This window comes from Limulus polyphemus, unplaced genomic scaffold, assembly GCF_000517525.1.
Source record: "Limulus polyphemus unplaced genomic scaffold, Limulus_polyphemus-2.1.2 Scaffold225, whole genome shotgun sequence".
NCBI classification, from domain to species: domain Eukaryota; kingdom Metazoa; phylum Arthropoda; class Merostomata; order Xiphosura; family Limulidae; genus Limulus; species Limulus polyphemus.
In genome coordinates, this window is record NW_013665835.1 from 8,354 (window position 1) to 24,493 (window position 16,140).

Here is a 16,140-nt window from a genome sequence, read left to right on the forward strand (position 1 = left end):
CTTGTTCTTCACCAGTAATAAGATAAATTACTTATCTGAAAAATACAAATTTATTTAATAATCGACGTATTACAATCACAAAACTTCGTCTGTGTATGTGTATTTAGTTGTTGTTTTTTTATTCTACAATTTTTCATGATAAGACCCCTCATTATTAAAACAAGGTAAAATAAAACCATACAAAAAAGTTCACACTTTTATGCTTTTAATTGGAACACTCAAGAATATTTTTATTCGATACTGAACGTGATCTGTGAAAATTCGTTCAATTTCTGTAAGGCTAGACACATATTGAGAAAAAGGTTATACATCACGTTGATTTTTGGTTTAAAATGCTCTTTATAAAAAAGTCACCTAAAACATTGCATTTTATATTATGATACCAATGACAAAGAAAGTAATGCAAAACCATTAGTGCGCTATAGTAGCTGAAATATAAGTGATATATTTGGAATTGTTAAATAAAACTTATCAGACACAAATACTTTGTCCGGAGGAGAACGAAGAATCCATTTTGTAAATTAATATTGAATTATATATTCTCAAGTAGCATTGATATATATAATGTTTCTAATTATATCTAACGCAACTTTTAAATAGGTATATAACCATTGTAAACACGTAGCTAATTGCTATCAGAAGCGTTTAAAATAAGTCAGATTGGATGTAAGCAAAAAGTACAGCAATGCTAGAAAACACCATGAAGTCGAAACAACTTAGCACAACCTGTATTTTTCTAGTTATCGCCTCGAATACAACTCTCAAACTAAATTTATTTTATAGGTAGGTACTTGTAAGTTCAATATATTTCTAATCGTTGAAATTTTGTAAATGTTCCCGGACTTCCAGGTAGTTTAATACATCTAACATAAAAAAATAAAAAACAGAAAACTATTGATGCTTGAGGTTAGTTAGAAATTTGAAACCCTGTTTCTCCTTGAACAATTACTAAATTACTTATTAATATTTTTTTATAAAAGTATTTCTATTCTTCATCTATTCTTCTTTGTCATTTTGAGAAAAATGGAGTCATAAGTTTATTTAAATTATGGTATCATTTGAGTTTTATAAAAGTTTAATTTTTTTTAATTGGATTTCCTTTTTCATGCAAAAATTGTTCTCGGTTCTATGAACACTATTAACTAAAACTGGCTTAATTATCTTTGAATGCTATAGAATCTAACTATAAGCGTGAATTTTGAAGTAAGCATATCATAAGCCGGCATTACCTGGGTAATGCCGGCTTATGATATGCTTACTTCAAAACTTTTGTTGTTGATGATGCATTTAAAGTATCCAACAAAGATAATTTCGATTTACGTATAATTATAAATTTTAAATCTATATGTTTTCGTTTCAAATGAAAGAAAATTTTCTTTACTCACATGTGTTTCTATAAAACACAGTTATTATGTTGTCAGCTTAGCGTCTATAATGTAGTGGTTTAACCAGAAATGTGTTTATTTTACTGCGAAAGACAGTATCATAGCAAACACTTGTTTAGAGAGTCACTGTCCATACACGAAAAAGAAAATTTCAAATCAACAAATTTGTTTTATTAAAAAGCACCCAAGAGATGATTTATAAACAGACAGCAAAAATGAAAATGTTGAACCTTCATGGTATGTGCTGTGCAAAATAACAGTTCATCACTGTTTTTGTACAAATGTACAAACTAGGATTTATGCTGGTTAATCAAACTAAAGCTCTGAACAAATTGTAAAATATATTTTATCAGAAGAGCTAATGAAAAATAGAAAGCACTTATTTCAAATAGTTGACGCTATTATAAGTTATTCTATTTCAATTTTCTATGATACACTAACAAAATAAGATATAAGTTTTGAAATATCACATGTAATTCTTAAAAAGGCAGTAGTACCGTATAGAGTTTGTTAAGAACAAAGCTGCTCAATGAACTATTTGTGCTGTGCCCAAAGTAGGAATTGAGCCCCGAATGTTACGTTATAAGCCCTAAGCTTACCGTTGAGCCACCTGGAACGGATAATCGTATGAAAGAAAAAGAAAAAAACGCATATCTAGTTGTTTGTACTGAGGGAACCACCAAGGACTGAGATTAGCAACGAAAGATCTGCTCGAGAGTGGTGATGAGAAACATAGAACATGTGGTCTACTGTGGAAAACACACACAGATTTCCCGTCACCGTTCCATGCATTTAAACTATATTTGTTTATCTTGTAAATGTTTTATTTATTATGGATAAACTTAAACAAGTACGCTACCTTTGAGTTTGATATACGTCAGTAATATGTCACTTTATAAAAAAAAATTTAAGGAGAATCTCTTTGGAGAACATGAAAGTATATATTAATGTTCGTTTACGTTCATCATATTATTTTAAAGAAAAAGAAATAATAACACATGAAGATATAGCAGGAATAAAGTACATATACTCCTCAAAAATATGGAGAAATATAAAAAAATAATCCAAAATACTGTTGAACGGTTATTATTACAGAATTTTATTGTCACATCACTAAGATGATTAAAACTTTTAGAAATATGAGCTAATAAATGGAAGCGAAAATATCTTACCATATTACAAAGCAAAGCATTGATCACATAACCGAGCTACATAAATCTTACAACAAAAACCACGGATCACCACTTTAGTTACACTAACCCTTATTTATACCCTCGTTAATAAGACCAACAGATCAGTACAATGATTACATGCCATAGTTATATAATCCAATGATATTAAAGAATTAATATGTTAGTTATCAGCCCGAATTTGTACAAAACTCAATAGTACCAAAGAACTTACACATTCGTAACAAGATCCCAGTGTTTGCATCATCCAAACATGATGTTGACAAATGGTTTACACAACCTAACATCCTTCAAAGAGATCACGTCAGATCAGTGCACTAGTTACAATATCTATTATAAATGAATGTGTCATCCAATGAAAGTAAAAAGTCAACATGTTGGTTGCACAACCTGAATTAAATACAGTTCAGTTAGATCAAGGGTATCACTTTTTTTTCTTGTTATGTTATTTCATTCCAGTCCTAGTAAGGAACTGCCAGGCTAGCAGAGGGTTATGCCCTCTGTTTGACCAGGAGAATTATCCAAATGTAGGAAATTGTGGATGGTGGATGGACAGTTGTAAGTGAAAATATTCAATCAATACAGAAAAGACGAGACTGAACGAACAAGTTGGAAAGAAGCAGAAGTAAACGGTAATCACAGTATCACAGATCAATAAGTAACAATTGTCAGTGAAAACTGTAAGTATAAGTAAAGGGTAGCAGAAGTGACATCAGTGCAGCATCAAAAGTTGAGTTATCCACTGAGAGAAACATATGACAAAGATTAAGGAGATGGTCAGTTTCCGAAGTGGATGCACAGACAAAAGGGGTCTGATTACCCAATATATTTAGCTAGTCTGATTTAATATGTAAGGTATTTTTAAATGTCTTTTACTCACATAGTAATCCTATGTTTATAAAGATATATCAATAATATGCAGCTCTGGCGCTACTAATCTATTCTCTGAATTATTCAGCCAGACAAGTTATATAAAATCCTAAAAAAGAAAAGTGAAGCTCAATCTATCATTCGATTTACCATTTGTCACTAAGTTACACCGGTATCGGGGAATTTTATCCCTCATTACCCCAGTGGCACAGCGGTATGTCTGCGAAATTACAACACTAAAAACCGGGTTTTGATACCCGTGGTGGGCAGAGCACAGATAGCCCATTCTGTAGCTTTGTGCTTAACTTCAAACAGACAGACAGTAAATCAGATGGTACATTGAGTATCACACTTATTGTTTAAGTTAATTTAATATTTTTTCTTCGTCTGCTCTTTAAAAGCACGAAACAGTTCTTCGTAGTTATGAATGAGATATCTCAACCCAAAAAGCCACAAAGCTGATCATATCCCCTGGTACTATCAACTATATAATTAATTAGTATTTAAAGTTGACGAAGGCTGACATACTGAAAGTTCACAAGTCTCGAAATTAACGACTGTTTTCCACAGGTAAGATGGCCATAGAAACTGGAATCTAATTCGATCACCTACCTCTCAAGTGTCAAGATGCACCTTATAGATTGTAAACTTGGGTTCAGTTGGTAAATTATCTCATATTATTTTCAACAACACTAAGTGGAGGGTGCAGTTATATGATCAAAAATAACATCCCTTTTTTTAAACAGCTTATTCCTGTATATTCCTAAGGAATAATGGTGAGAGTAATACCCTAAATCTTTCGAACCATTAAAGTGTCATTATGCTGATGATACATTTGCTGTCATTAGGAATTTCAAAGATATCTCAGTTTCACTGGAAGATATCTCATAATAGAACTTAATAGCATCATATTTCTCATTTTCATGGAGTAACTTATTAACTTGTTTTTTAATATTTTTTTTTACTACTAGAACTTAATTACTAATTATTTTATATTTTGATTTCCTACTATTTTAGGTGATCATATAGCCTACTAACCATGGCAACAGCTGAAATTCAACAGTTACAATTTTGACATAAGTAGTTAACATCACATTTACTAAAAGTAACGTGAATCACGGGTTCTTTTTATAGATACACAATCACATAAAAATATGAGTGTTAAAGTGTCATAAGGTTTGTTTGTTGATAAGCACAAAGCCATACAATGGGTTATCTGTGCTGTGCCCATCATGGGTATCGAAACCCGGTATTTAGAGGTATAAGCCTACAGACTTACCGCTGAGCTACTGGAGGGGCTGTCATAAAGTGTTTGGTATACTGACTAAGCGACTAGGTCAGAGACCCCAACTTTAATGTATAACCACCTTTAGGTTTGAACTGCTTATCAGCGGAAGGTCAACCAGTTAGAAGCACTCGTTGCTTACACGGCTATTGTTAACCGATTAATAGCGCTGACTATCACTTTTATAATACACTCACAACTGAAAATGCAGAGAAATGTTCAGCGGCATATCGCAATCTCGAATCTTGGACTTTCTGTTTTGCAGCCCAGCACACCATCGATCGATTAGTCCACGTCCGGCTTAATATTGCAGTGGACATTGTGAAAGTGATAAATACATACACATATGTATGTGTGTGTGTGTGTATACATGAATATTCTGGTAGGCGGACATTCATTATAACACCACTTAACTGCTATACTCCTAACCTAAGTTGCTAAACACGTAATCTCATTCACAGAGCCTTTCTTTATTTATAGTGCAGATTAACTAAAGTTTAAAAACACATCTCATGGTTTTTGTTCTTGTTCAAACTCACGTGGGTGAAACTATATTAAATGAAGTAGAAGGTGGCTAGAAACACGCATGAAATAACATGCAAGTCTACAAGCCTTTGTTAATTAACTAAAGCGTTTTGGAACATGCTTTAAATGAGGGAGGTACCAAATTCACATTCAAATAAGTAATTCTGAGAGCTTAGCTAAGGCCAATTTTGAACACTGTTTAGATAAATAATAGAAAAAGATAATCGACAGAGGCCATTATTGAATCTGACAACTTTATCTGCTAACTACTTTTCAAGGTAATTCTGTCTTATGTCAACTCATTCAATATTTTATTTTTGGTTAGAGATTGGTTGGTTGTTGTTAAGCGCAAAGCTACATAATGGGCTAGCTGTGCTTTGCCCATCATTGGTATAAAAGCCTACAGACTTACCGGTAAGCCACTGGGACGGGGAGGGGTTGTTAGAGTACTTGAATCATTCAATATTACAAACAGAAATAAAGAGTTATTTAAAAGATATAATTATTATATTAGTTTTGCATTTATTTTAAAAATAACTTACTTTCTTTAATATACTTATCGGGAAGGTCAACAATTCTCACTGATACTCTAATTAACTTATAATAAAAAATAAGCTGCAGCTGTTTAGATCGGGCTAAAATCTTCCTACGTAAGACCATTATTTGAAAAAAGACAATTTCTGCTGTGTTTCAGAATGTCCGCTAAAACTACCTCTCAAAGTTCCAGTTTTACAAAACCAACATATGGAAATATTTTCGTATTCACAGAAAAAAACACTAATAGTACAAGCAAACATACAGCAAGTAAATAGACATAATATTTAGCAGCTATAATGTTGATTTTGTTTGCTGTCCAAGGTATCTGACTTCCTGTAATAGTCCGTAACTAATAGTTAATCACAAAAATGTAACTTTAAAGCTTAAATCCCTGATTTAGTATAAAATGGTCTACAGAAGATAGGTTTTGAACTCTGATTCGTTAGTCTTTCGAGGAAAATCGGGTGTACTATAACAGAAGGACTTATTGTATATCTTTCTTATTGAACCTGCATGTACGGAGTAATGAATGTCAAAACGGACCGGCCCCTTTATTACGACTCCACCTAATATTGGGTTGAATCAACTTTAGTCACGATAATAATAATATGGACTCAGTATAGTATAACTTTATCAGAAGGTGTTTTATTGAATTGTAACGCTCACTCAATTATGAGTATGGCTTCCCACTCGCCCACAGATGTAGACAGCAATTAAAGATGATAAATGCGATAATGAATATAATTCCGAAGACATTCAGTCAGGTTTAGCTTCAGTGATTGTACTAACAAAATACGATAACTGAAGTTGATATCATGTCCTTTCTATTATTACAAGGGCGAAGGACTGTTGTTATCCTCTTGAAATAGTCCTTGTCCCTCAGGGTTGAAATGAACATTTCGAGGTGGACACGATTGAAAAGATTCTTGAAGCCAAAGTCGGATGTCTTTTTTTCCTTCTACAGTATTAAAGGTGACCTATTCTGCCACAAAAATGGTACCTGGTACCATTTTATCACCTGCAGAAGAAGCTGGTAACAACATAAGCAAGGCAGAATGTTTCATCGGGATTCTAACGAAAAGTAATTAATATTAATAATGGTTCTTAGTTTTAAGACTGCTTGACTGGGTAACGAAGAACTTTATTATAAATGTACGACGTTTTGACAAGATTTTGTCATCCTCAGATACAAGAAGTTTACAGAGATACATGAGTATCTATGTGCAGTATAGAACAAAGAGGTCACATGACCGGATATTGCTTCACAGTCTAAAATAGGCATCTTGGTACCCCGGGGTGTTGATTTAAGGTGGGCTGTTTTCTTCAATTAAGATAGCTTCTTTTATTTTGCGCTTATTGGTGTTGGGTTCTTTGTTTAAAATTATATTATTTTGTATGGACATACTGTGATTTGTTTTTATTTGCAATGGTGGTAAACATGGGAGGTTTTTCTTTATGTTCAGCGAATCTAATTTCCAATTTTCTACTAACTCCTCCGATGTAAAATTCTAGACACTTATTGCAAGTTATTTTATAAATGACATTGGAATTGTGTGATTCTATGTAATTTTTATTTAATAATGATTTTAGTTTACTGCCAGGTTTTGGGGTGAATTTGACGTCAACAGGAATTTTATGCTTGATGGCAAGTGTTTATTAATTTTTGATCTAATGCCGGGGATAAATGGTAAACTGCAATGTAATTTTGTGTTGCTGTTTGGTATATTAGTATCAGTTTTATTTGTGAGTTGAGTGTTGAGGTTTTTATTTTGGTGGTTGTGTGGAAATATTTTGACAATGGTTAGTGGAAATTTGTTGGTGTGAATGAAGGAATGCTTTATAGAGTTGATTTCTTTATCTATGTAGTCGCTTGAGCAAAGTCTTGAAGCCGTGTGTATAAGACTTTTAGTATATTAATTTTTTGTTTGGATTCATGGGCAGAATTCCAGAGGCTGTAGAGACCTGTGTGAGTGATTTTACGGTGAATTTTGATTTTGAAATGTGTTTCGGATCTGATAATATTAAAATTAAAAAAAGACAACTGTTTGTTATTTTCGTGTTCAATGGTGTATTTAATGTAGAGATCAAGTGCAAAATTATAGGCTTATTTGACAACAACTTCGATGAAAAGTGGTACAACGTCAAAACTAGCCATTAAAGCTTTGTTGGTTTAATGCGTTTCTGAAGATAAAGATATCTTTAAAAAGATAATAAACTTCTAGATGATATGTAAGCTGTGAGGGCCCAGGCTATATATTTACCAAGATTATAGTTAAGTGAGTCACAAGTGGATAGTATAAGTATTATGGGGCAGTCTTGTTTGTGTCGTAAGTATTATGGGGCAGTCTTGTTTGTGTCGTTTGAGAATTCCATAAAGTTGTGGTGTGCGTGAGTCAGTTTTCCTCAGATAAAAATAAAGCTGTTCAGTAATAAAATTGTCTTTCATCATCTGTGGTAGGGTTTTGTTCAGTTGTTTTTCATGTGTCTTTGTTGGTTTGTTTGGAATGGGTTTAAATTTCTTATTGTCTGAAAGGATGTTGTTCATTTTATCGACATATTCTGTGTTGTTCATGATTACAGTAGTCTTGCCTTTGTCAGTTTATAGAATTTTAATGTTGGTATCTTTTTTCAGATTGTAGATGCAATTTATCTCGTCTTTTGTGAGATTGGTACTCAGTTTACGGGTCTGGTTAATACATTAATGGTTTTGCTAGAGAATTCTTTGAAAAAGTTCTTTAAAATAGTTTTTGGGAACCTCAGAAAATCACATTTTGTTATAGTTACCTATCATAAAATTCTGTTGTCGGAGTTTTGGATTTCTTCTTGTTGCTGTACGGAATTTTACATCCGAGAAACAGATAGAAAATTCGAAACCAGATTCACTGAGCCTAATATAAAACATCCTCCCATGTTTACCACCATTGTAACTAAAAAAAAAACATAGTATATCCATACAAAACACTGTAATTTTAAACAAAGAACCTAACATCAATAAACGCAAAATAAAAGAAGTTATCTTTATTGAAGAAAATAGCCCCACCCTAAACCAACACCCCGGGGTACCAAGATACTTATATTAGAATGTGAAGAAATATCCGGTCATGTGACCTCTTTGTTCTATACTGCACATAGATACTCATGTATATCTGTAAACTACTTGTACCTGATGATGACAAAATCTTGTCGAAACGTCGTATATTTATAATAAAGTTTTTCATTACCTAGTCACACCATCTCAAAACTTTTATTTTCTAAAAAGTGGGTTCCTCGTTATCAAGTAATAATGGTTCTCTTCCTAGGTACTACAGTGTAGGTGCATACAAGATATAGAGTATAGCCTCCTAAATGTTTTGACAAAACTACTTCAGCCCCATCATCGAGAAAAGGCTGGCACAACCCCTGGTTGGTCGCCATATGAAAGTGCTAAAAATCTCTTTTCCTTGATCAGTTATCAACAGTTGAGGGCTATAGTATTTTATTAGCGGTAGACTGTTGTTAAAATACTGATGACAAACGTCTTTTAAACAGCCTCTCAAAGAAAGGGTAATTGTTAACCACGTTTCCCCAAACGTGTACGCCTATAATACTTTTGCAAATTCGGATAGATCCCTGCTTTCGTCCATTTTCTAGCATTTTAAACATGCATGATATGAATTTAAGCAGTCACTTCACTCATTATATGATCAATTGCAGGTGTGTATGGGGTCCCTAATAATGTAGCTCGTCAGTGTAGAATTTATATTCTACAAAAAAACTCAAATACATTTTTGATAAACTTAAAATATTTGCAACAGTGTTTGTGAATATTAATATTTTTTTCATTTAAATTTGGTTCTTTTTCTTTTCTTCTTTAATTTAATTCAATTAAATCAATTTGTCGTATAGTGCGTAAAATCCACAAGATAATTTATTCCTGTGATTTCATGCAAGAAAATGTGATTGTTCATAAAATGAAATGTAACTATAACAAATGCTCACATGTTTCTTGATTTATCTGTGTTAAAGGTTTTCGATTGATTGCTTTTAATATATGATAACAAGAGGCATGAAATAAAATGTAGAATAGTTCCATTGTCATACCGTTAGGGCACGGAAAAAATGTCCGCAATTATTTAATGAAATGGTTTAGTATGTGTAAAAATAATCGTAGCAACACCCATAATATTTGTTTTGAAAACTGCTTTTAAATAAACATTGAGTTGTCTTTGAAATAATGAAGCACATCGAGACTTAGAGTTACCAGAACTATAAAACTGACGCATTTACTGACATATGCTAATATTCGTATGTATATATATATATATACATAACTACCTACCTATATTTTAATAATGAGAACCCACTGATTTTTCATTGGCTGAACGCTATTATTATCCTGGGATGTTAATAAGACTGTCAATAGTTTCTGGTGAAAAACTAATTAATTAGATCAGAATTAAAGATTGTTTATAAGTTAATGAAGATAGTCCGGTGTTACAATCTGCCTGAAATTGCAAAATGTCGTAAATCAAGAAAAATAAAACATATAATAGTTAGAATGTTCTGAATCATCAAGCTTAACGGTAAGTCTCAGGGCTTATAACACTAAAAATCGGTAGGCAGAGCACAGATAGCACATTGTGTCACTTTGTGCTTAACACCAAACAAATAAAGCTCTCAATGTAAACTATTCCTCTTAAAAACTAATAACAGTTGTAATAATATATAACAATAAAATATTCAAAATTATTTTAAATTATAATGGATGACATTAATTAAGCTAACTAAAAAAATGGAGTGTATTAATACAATAAGATATTCAAAATTATTGTAAATTATAATGGATGACATTAATTAAACTAACTAAAAAATGGAGTGTATTAATACAATAAAATATTCAAAATTATTTTAAATTATAATGGATGACATTAATTAAGCTAACTAAAAAAATTGAGTGTATTAATGCAATAAGATATTCAAAATTATTTTAAATTATAATGGATTACATTAATTAAGCTACTAAAAAATGGAGTGTATTAATACAGTAAAATTTTCAAAATTATTTTAAATTATAATGGATGAAATTAATTAAGCTAACTAAAAAAATGGAGTGCATTAATACAATAAGATATTCAAAATTATTTTAAATTATAATGGATGAAATTAATTAAACTAACTAAACAAATGGAGTGTATTAACGCTCACAAAACGCATAGAAACTAATTGTTCTCTCCCATGTTTTACCACTGAGTCCTCAAGAATATAACTAAAATCAGTTTTAACTGTTTTTACTTTTTCTTTTCCATGCTTTGGATCCCCCGGTGGGTTAACGGCAAGTTTATGGAGTTACAGCCCGAAAATTTGGGGCTCAGTTCCCCTCGCTGGACAGAACTCGGGTAATCCATAGTGTTGCTGTGTGCTAAAATCAACCAATCAGCTTTAGCCTCTGTGACTGTGCATCTTACTTTAATATGGGACGTAAGAGGGTTCAAAAGTAGATAGCTAGATTTTTTATTGTAAAATACAGATTTTTGTAATTGAGTTAATTATATTTCAGAGCAAAACATAGTACTAGGTACTAAGTTAATGGCAAAAATCAACTTATGAGGATTGAATTTCATTATATTTATAAATATAAAAAAAACAATAAAAAATATACAGAACTTTTCACTAACAAAACAAAACGCTGATGACAAAATACTTTTAAAATTTGTAAGTTTTTCATAAAATCATTTACAGATCAAAACAACTAGTCAAAGACTGAATTACTAAATATAATGACAGTTAGGCTAGACGGGGACATAAAAAGAACGTTCTGGCATCACAGACAAGAGCTTATTAAAGTTATGAGGCTAATTGGATAATTAGAGGATGTAAAACTAATTTAGACATACTACATACGATGAGAAACTATCAACGAAAGTCAGTATTTGAATGCGTTCCTAGTTCTGAGAACTAAGATGTTAGTTCAGAGAGGAACCCATGTTAGAGCAGTGCATAAAAACTTCCAGCTTGGCATTGCTTCCGCTAATCGAAATATCTATTAAAACATAAACTCTATATAAGGACAAAGAAACGATCGAAAGTAACATTATCTTAAGTAGTTTGTGGCGATATTCAATAACGTTATTTATTATTATATTCCTTTGTAGTCGAAACAAAGAAAATATTTCGTGCCGTCCGTTAACATCACATATTAGTCTATTTTAAAGACAGCTGCTGTAGAGAAAGAAGTATATCATAAGATCTGAATTTCTATTTGGAAAACCAATTATAAAACTTTGTGAGAATGAAGTGAATGATTCTTCTATTCCTCAAATGATGTTCTCAAATATTATTCTAGGGCATTTATAATAATGACACGCACCTGTTCTATGAAAAAGGTTAAACAAAAGAGTGGTGTCAAAATGTGAGTAGAATTTATTGATAAATAAAAGGTGCAAGTTTTCCTCATTATTTGATCACATTCCTCACATCCGGCTAAATATCTGTAATGTTTTAATAATTGAATTCTCTAAAAAGAGCCTTTGATAGGGTAAGAAACAATATAATGTCTAATAGATGTATATAGTTTTCTGTGGCGTAAGTTTCACCACAGAATATCTGAGATTACACGGATTTTTTCTAAGTTCATTAATCCGGTTAGAATATATGTACTTAGTATATTAATATATCAATTTATCTATATGTGTGTGTTGTTAGTTGTCAGAATTCACCTATGTCTAATTCTATTTATATTTTTCTTTTCGGCCCGGCATGGCCAGGTGGTTAGGGCGCTCTACTCGCAATCTGAGCGTCGCGGGTTCGAATGCTTTTCAGCCATGGGGGCATTATAATGCGACGGTCAATCCTACTATTCGTTGGTAAAAGAGTAGTCCAAGAGTTGGCGGTGAGTGGTGATGACTAGCTGCCTCTAGCTTCCCTTTAGTATTTCACTGTTAAATTAGGGACATCTAGCGCAGATAGCCCTCGTGTAGCTTTGAGCGAAATTAAAAAAAATAATTCTTCAAATGAATGATAGAATATAACACTATTTGTAATACAGATTATATCTTTAGCCTCCGACCTGCAATAACGAATAGAAAATACACTGAAGAGTATTTTCTTTTGTCCTTTTTTTATTCACCAAAACGAGAGGTAAATTTAAGTTAATGTAAAAACAAAATATTTAAGGTATATCAATTGCTATCATACAAACATTTCGTTTTTTTTTTCGAAAGCTCGAAAAGGAGTGGTTAATACGAATGTTAAATATTTACAACAGAGAGAGAGAGAGAGAAAGAGAAAGAACAACACAAAACCGGACAAACATAAAAATACGCTCACTGATCCTAGAGACTATACCGTAATTTTATTTCATATATCACGTTTCAAGGTCTTGTAAACTGTTTATTTCATCAAATTTAATGGCAAATAAGAACAAACGTTATTCTATCATTATAGTTGATGAACACTGATGAGGAATCGTCATTTTATGTTTCTGAAACCTGTAACACAAGAAAAGAACATTGGAGGCCTGAGATAGGACGTCTGAACGAACCAACCAACAAACAAAAAGGTTCGAAAAAAAATTAATAGAGTGATATTAAATACTCGACAGGAAAAGCTTGTTTACATATCTACGTCGAAGCAGAAAGCTGGAGAGCTTATTACTCTAGAATACAGCTTCGATTCTCGTGGAGGACATAGCACAGATAGTCTCCTGGGCAGCATTGCTCTAAAATACAGTCTATAGTAACAATATTGTGCGATAAATGAAATAATTCCAGCGAGAATGTGTGTTCCTATATTAGTTATATTGCTTCTTGATAACATTGAACGCTAAAGTTAGATATATCTTTCGCTACGTAATGGTAATACCCCCTCGCCCCGCAGTGGCTTAGAGGGTAAGTCTGCAGGCTTATCACACGAAAATCCGGATTTTGATACCCGTGGTGGACGCAACACAGATATCCCATTGTGTAACTTTGTACTTAACAAAAAGTGAACAAGTCAAGTAACAGAGGTGCTAACACTGAGTACTTCTGTAAAAAAATATCTGAAAAGTAAATTCAGTTTACGAATTTACGAGTGAGATGTGTTCGTTTTGTTCTCTGAAATGATTTTAAAATGAACTTACAATGTGCTGCTTGCATGCACTTTACAGATAATCGATAAATGAATTTATCGTTAAATTGTAAAGCATGATTTCCTTCGAGTTTTCCTAGTCTACGTAAACTGATAAATGAATGATCACGTATTTGTATTTGTGTTGATAGAGGGCGCTACTAGTTAACTTTCCATGTTAACGTCTGCTGTATATTGCTATTGGTGCGTTGTTTCTAGTAGTTCAAGGAGAAGACGGTGATATGTTCAAAAGTTGACTTGTGCGATGAAAGTAATATCAGTGTCACTGTGTGAAATTTGAAGCTGGAAGTTTCCCGGGAATCAGTAAGTTATTTGGGAAAGGTTCAAACTCTATCTGAACATCAACAGTAAGTATTTTATTGATTTGTTTAATTATTAATATCCGCATACCTGCCACTCTCATTAAACTTTCAAATATTCTGCGTACAATATCAGTATGATTAAGACATGTTATGATGCCAAAATACGTTATGTTGAAACTCCATTTCTAAACATCTTATATTTATGTTTATATACTTTAGGGATTAAAACGTATATAGTAGAATAAAATAAACGAATTTTTTCATTCGTAATTTATTAGAATATAAAAATAGACTTAGTTTTCAGATGGCTCAGCCGTTAGCTTAATAGTTTTTAACGCTAAAATTTAGGGCTTTGATCCCCATAGTGGACACAGCGCAGATAACCCATTATGATTCTTTCCATTAAAACAGAACAGACTACCGAAAATAGGCTTATAATTTAATGTATTGAAGGGTTTGTTTGTTCTGGATATTCCCGGAAAGCTAAGTAAAGGCTATTTGCGTTAGCCAACTCTCATTTGAACTGGTAAACCAGATGAAAAGTAATTAGCAAATACCATCCACCGCCAACTTTTGGGCTACCTAATCGAGTAGTGGGATTTCATCGTTACTCTTATAACACGTGTTATAATTTTAAAATGAACTTACAATGTGCTGCTTGCATGCACTTTACAGTAATCGATAAATGAATTTATCGTTAAATTGTAAAGCATGATTTCCTTCTCAACGAAATGCGTCATGCACCTGTCATAAACACGTGAAAAGATAAATGAAAGACTCTTCAGTTATATCCAAGAAGAGAGTATGTTTGTATAGAATACGTCTGAGTTTAATCATTTATAGTAGCTTAACAGCTTTCTAAAGAAAACCTTCAAAAAATACAGTACAATTAATTAATTAATTTGCCCAAATTAATATTTTTTTCTATAAGAAGTTCTATCGTAACAGATTTTAATTGCATGTTGTATATAGATATTCCAACAGGCTGTTTTACAGACCACTGAAACTGGAAGAGACAAATTACGTTTCTCAATCCAGTTTATTCTCCATTATTAAAGTAAGGTCACACAATTTCTTGCGCTCCGGCGAGTACGAATTATTGCTACTTCTTGCGTGATCTCCGTTCAATATTCCATCGTTCGCGTTTCATTGCTGAAAAATCCATGTCCGCGCTTAGGGGGCCGCCCCCCAGTAGCACAGCGGTATGTCTGCGGACTTACAACGCCAGAATCCGGGTTTCGATACCCGTGGTGGGCAGAACACAGATAGCCTATTGTGTAGCTTTGTGCTTAAATTTAAAAACAAAAAAAAAACAAACAAACGTATCCTTGAAGTAATATCGTTCAAGGACATAGTAATTAATTATACTAGTGTCACAAGGAAACATAATACTAAATTTAATTATTTTCTGAATGTGTATATGAGTGGTTATATAGAGTTTTTGTCATTTTCTGATATTGTTACAATATATAACAATACAAAATTATACATCTGAACCTATTGTTGTTTATCATGACTTAGTTGCTTATCCGTACGTTGTTGTCTTGCGTTAACTTGCAGAATTCCAAAGAATACAAATAAGCTAGACTATCGATCTCTGATAAACGATGTATTTTTCTTTTTATTTTGTGAAGTAGTTTTACATTATAAAATAACTCAAAAACTCCACAATTTTTGATTCGCACTTGAGCTTATAGGTGGAAACTATACCAGCATACACTTACTTATATAAGGTTTACCGATGAAAATGGTGAATTATTTTTCTATTAGGTACTTTTCACGTCCTGACATACATTGAAACCTTTCCACGTACGTTCTCTTGGTCATATATAGCTTTTGTCTGAGTGAGGAACAAAACGACGTTCAATAACAACTGAAACTAGACAGGTGTTTGGTCTGCAGATTCAGTCACTTTCTATTTTCCAGTATACTGTATTTAG

At 32.5% G+C, this 16,140-nt stretch overlaps 1 protein-coding gene across 4 annotated transcripts in view; it reads left to right on the forward strand.

Moving 5' to 3' along the window:
* The first annotated feature begins 3,084 nt into the window (after nt 1-3,084).
* LOC106478560 overlaps nt 3,085-16,140 on the forward strand; it is a 37,796-nt gene continuing 24,740 nt past the window's right edge. For 3 of the 4 annotated variants that reach the window (XM_022382169.1, XM_022382168.1, XM_013939112.2), the window contains exon 1: nt 13,790-14,245. The gene's annotated coding sequence lies outside the window, so the exon portion shown is untranslated. Of the gene's footprint in view, nt 3,208-13,789; nt 14,246-16,140 lie in introns of those variants that run through there. The other variant, XM_022382173.1, reaches the window with a different exon arrangement.